The sequence below is a fragment of the Mastomys coucha genome, unplaced genomic scaffold (assembly GCF_008632895.1).
Source record: "Mastomys coucha isolate ucsf_1 unplaced genomic scaffold, UCSF_Mcou_1 pScaffold13, whole genome shotgun sequence".
Classification (NCBI taxonomy): domain Eukaryota; kingdom Metazoa; phylum Chordata; class Mammalia; order Rodentia; family Muridae; genus Mastomys; species Mastomys coucha.
In genome coordinates, this window is record NW_022196895.1 from 4,970,950 (window position 1) to 4,975,943 (window position 4,994).

Sequence of the window (4,994 nt, forward strand, 5' to 3'; positions counted from 1 at the left end):
TCCCCCTCCCTCCTGAATATCATGTGTTTCTTGAACATTCTCTTCCCTTAGAGACAAAAGCATCCTGCTATCCCAGGGAAAGCATCACTGTCAGTTGGCTGTGGCACAACTGTAAATACCACCCCATAATTTCAAGTGAGCAAGATAAAACTATAGCCACTTTCTATTCCCTCTCTCCCCTGGGGACCCATTCCCAGCAATGTTGAGAAGTCAGTTTTCACCAGCTCACAGAATTCCTCTTCTGACCCTTGTGCTGGTGTCATAAATACAGCAACTCCCTCTGGTTTGTTTTACAATTTTTCAAATGAGTCTGTGATTTTGCAGCAGACTAGCTCGATTGACAGTATGCATGGATTGTGCTGAGGCTGATTCTGAATCTGGGGTGAATAACCGATGTTGTCATGTTCCTTTGTGCACTAGAACTTGGGGTGTAAATGCTACTGTCTTCATTCTGGCTTCTGTGATTGGCTCCAGTCTGCTCCACACAACTGAGATTATACCAGATGATTACTGGCTCTACAAGGAAAGGCTTTGGCCTCTACCTTGCAATATTCTGTTATATCTGGAGTGTTAACTGGATGATGCCAAATTCAAGAAATATCCCCACCCCAAATCACAATAGTTAGGTCTGGTGGAGATTAGAATTTCTTTGATCGTTTTGGCTCACTGCAGTACAGCGAGTGCTGCTAATTTTGTAACTAAGGGGAGTTCTCCCAGGCCTCTGCACTGTTTGAGTATGTTAAAGAAAGCACCTCTCCTCTCTAAAAGAGGGATGCAAGTAGATGTGCTGAGGTTCAAGGAGTTAACTCTCTGATAGTTCAAAGAATGAGTGACCATCTCCACCTGGCCATTAACTCAGAAAAAGCAAAAGGCTTTTTTTCTTGCTAAGGAATGTCTTAAGCACAGGATCCCCACCTTGGGGAGGGATGATCTCCTACATAGCAAATCTTTTTGTGCTTGATTGGATACCCATCTTCTGGAAGTGTGCTTCCACTCCTAAAGTCCCACGGTTTTTAGCTAAATTAACAGGAGTTTCTGAGAACTGGCAGCAAGCAGGCCCACTTTCAGACACAAAGGAGACAGCATGCTGAAAATGGGGAGCCTCCAGAGAAACAAAGGGACTTGAAATTTGCTGTGAGAGGCAGTCATAAAATATGGAAACATTGTATGATACACAAGTTTGTTATAATGTAACTCAACTTAGATGTAAAATACATATACCTATTCAACTTCTAAATGGAGAAAATTGGCAGCCTTGACTACATTGGCTTCAATGAACAAGAGCAGGCTAATGTCCTCACGTGTGCATCCTTCTGTTGTTGGTCCATAACCCATAGCTACAACAGACATCATTAACTCAGCAACAGATGCTGGTTTTAGCGTCATTCACATTATGATTCCAGGCCTGCACAGACTGTAAACCCAGCTCAGCCATCCTGTCTGACAGGACTGTGAAAAGTACTGTTGAGAACCCATGTCCACAGTGTAAGTGGTTTTTATTTTGACTCTTGTGATGAAGGACTCTGAGTCACAAAACATGCTGATTAGAACTTTTCATCTAGGCTTTTCCTCCCCAAAGTGAAGTTTACATAGATCATGGAGATTTTAAATAGTGATGAAGCCATGTACCATGTGTTCAAACATCTTAAATAAAGTTACTGGTTGAGAGTAAACATATATTTTTCATTTCTAGAAACTTGTTTTTAGAAATTTGAAACAGTTTTTAAAGTTATTTTTATGTGACTTCAGAGTGTTGGGTGAGGCCAGGTGTGGTGCTTATAATCACAACACTAAAAAAATTGAGGCAGGTGAATTTCTACTTCATTGTTGAGATTAATTGGGCCTTAAGAGTAAACTCCACAGCTATAGAGGAAGACACCTTCACAAAAGAACAAAGGTGTGTATGTGGGGTTAAGTTTCAAACAGTAATCTGCCCATTCTTTGTCTACTCATTGTTCAAATGCCAAGCAACTCTAAGACTTCCAAACATGAAAATGTATCCTATATGAAGTAAAAGAAAATTTAAAATATGTCATGGTAATTTGTAGTTCTAAAAGGAAAACTAGAATTCATTGTCTTCAAGGATGGATCCAATGTTCAAACTGGAAGTACACAAAACCAGAAAGGTTTATATTTTACCTTTAGCTGTTTATCACCTTAAACATTCAACCATCTTGTCATAACATTATATTTTACATTCAGAAAGTCATTGGTACAGTAAAGATAGCAGAAAATGTCAGCAGTCACATTACAGAATCTGTAACTCTTCAGGACAAATCCAGGGAACTCCTGCCTATTGTGTGTATGTGTATGTATGTATGCATTTACATATATGGTTATGTATGTATATGTGTGAGCATGAGTATGTGTATATGTGTGTATGTATGTGTGTGAGGGTATGTGTGTATGTTTGTGTGTGTTTCTGATTTTTGGTGTCTTTAGGGAAGAAGTAAGAAGTCTCCTAAAAATAAACACACTGGCTCTCTGTGATTCTTCTGAGGTCCATCTCTTTTTAAGGCTCAGAGAAGAGGGGTATCCTTCAAGCTTCAAACACAACTGCTTGTGGCCAGAGGAGGTTGAAATCATGAGAACAGTATACCAAGCCCTCCTACTACATGCAAGGGAGGTATCCAGAATGGTTAAGCTTATCTCTTAAGTATAGCAAGAGAAAAGCATGTATGTAGTTGCTTGGCATCTGCCTGGCACATACACAGTGTAGATCCCAAGACCCAGTCTAATTGCTTTGTAGTGGACATGTGCCTTATTTTGCATATGAAACTGACGGTATTTCCTCATAGCTCCTGCTTTTTGTTTTAACTTCATGTCCTCTTTTGGCTTCCTGCTTCTCCCTTTACTCTTATGGGACTGTGAAAAGCAGTCTGTATTTTGGTTGAACTAGTCTTAACTTCCAGAGACCCAGTGGAAGATTCCACAAGGGATGGAAACAGTGGAGACATGTTCCCGGACACAGATGGCTAATTCCACAAATCCTCCAACTCCATTAGCCTGTGCTATCTATCTCATAAACAATGCCCCAAGCTCCCAGCATTCTGGGTGGACTCCACCCCGACAGTCTTCTGACCACAGGCAGGTATGCCCCGCCCCACGGACAGGTAGTCAGCCTACCATAAAAGGGGCAGTTTGCCCCTTCCTTCCTCTTCTCTTCTTTTTCTTCTTTCTCTTCCCTCTTAGCCTCTTCTCTTCCTATTTTTGCATTCTCCTCCTCCTTTCCCCTTCTCTCCACGTGGCTATGGCTAGCCACCATGGCCTCTACTTTCCTATCTCTTCTCTCTCCTTTTTATAATAAAAGTCTTACAACCATGCATTGCCCTCTTTCAACTAGATATGCCATGTGGGCCCAGCGTTTGTAGTCTCAAGACAGGACTGAGAACTCCTGAGCATGCTCACTTGCACCTGCCATGCTCAAACCATTGGGGGACTACTTCCTTTCCCTGCCCCCTCTCTCCCATGAGCCCCAGGGTGGACTGAGCTTTTCTGGGGCCCCCAATTCATTCTCAGCTCCTCCACAGTGTCTAGCATTGCCTGTGATTCCCAAGGGGCTAGAACCTGTGTCTTTGGCCTTCATAGGGCCAAGGACTCCCCCTTTAAGCTGCCCCCCTTCCCAGGACTGGAATACAGACTCCCATCCAGAGGCAGAGCATGGCCTGCGGACAGACACTCGTATCCTCAGCCCAGAATATTGGACCTCTGGAAGGATGCAAGTCATCCTCTCCAATCCCTTTTGGTCCTCCACCACCCAGTGGTGACCCGGTGTTGGGTGTGGCACTGCCAGACACCTGGTTCTCCACCTGCTGCACAGTGAGAGAGCACATGAGCGCTGCCCCAGACAACTCTTGTTTTGTTTTTTTTTTTTCTAATTCTGCTTCAGGTAGTGTCCAAAAGAAAGAAAAGGCCATAATTAATCTTTCTAAGTCTACTTTTGCCTCTTCAAGAAGACTTTTTCTTTTCTTTTGTGTATGAGTGCATGCATCTTAGATTTGCATTTGCACGTATGCACATGTATGTATGTGAGGGACAGAGGCAACCTCAGATGACATTCATCAACAGCTGTCCATTAAAGATGTTCTTTCTTGGTAAGCTCCCCAGCCAGTCCCACAACACCCAGAGGAAGCTCCACTCCCAGGTGCTCTGACACACCCAGGATCAGAGGTAAGCAGGAACCAACATCTGTCCCAACACTGGGAGTAACTGGGACCAGCAGGACTAGGCACACAGGAACTCTGCCAGCCCAGTGACTTGGGTTCCTTCCAGTATGTCTGGGTTAGTGTTCTTAGCAGACCTTGGGCATAAGCTCTGCATCCAGTCCCACAACACACAGAGAAAGCCACATTCCCAGATCCCAGGTGATCTAACAAGCCCAGGATCCCAGGTTACCAGAACCACAGGATCACAGAGACAGCTTGACTCTGAGGAGTTCTGACACAACCAGGATCATAGGAAGGACAGGCTCCAGTCAGATTTAGCAAAGGCAGGTAGCACTAGAATTAACCAGATGGTGGGGGGCAAGCGTAAGAAAATAAACAACACAAACCAAGGTCACTTGCCATCATCAGAACCCAAGTCTCCTACCATAGCAAGTCCTGGCCACACCATCACACCGGAAACACAAGATTCAGATCTAAAATCACTTATCAGGATGATGATACAAGACCTTAAGAAGGACATAAATAGCACCCTCAAAGGAATACAGGAGAACACAGGTAAAGAGCTAGAAGCTCTTAAAAAGGAAACACAACAATCCCTTAAAGAACTACAGGAAAACACAATCAAACAGGTGAAGGAAATGAGCAAAACCATCCAGAATCTAAAAATGGAAATAGAAAAAATAAAGAAAACAGAAAGAGAGACAACCCTGGAGATGCAAAACCTAGGAAACTGATCAGGAGCCATAGATGCAAGCATCATCAACATAATGCAAGAGATAGAAGAGAGAATCTCAGGGGCAGAAGATACCTTAGAAAACATTGACACAA

The 4,994-nt window shown here is 43.3% G+C and overlaps 1 pseudogene; it reads left to right on the forward strand.

Moving 5' to 3' along the window:
• The first annotated feature begins 3,660 nt into the window (after positions 1 to 3,660).
• LOC116087789 overlaps positions 3,661 to 4,994 on the forward strand; it is a 94,768-nt pseudogene continuing 93,434 nt past the window's right edge.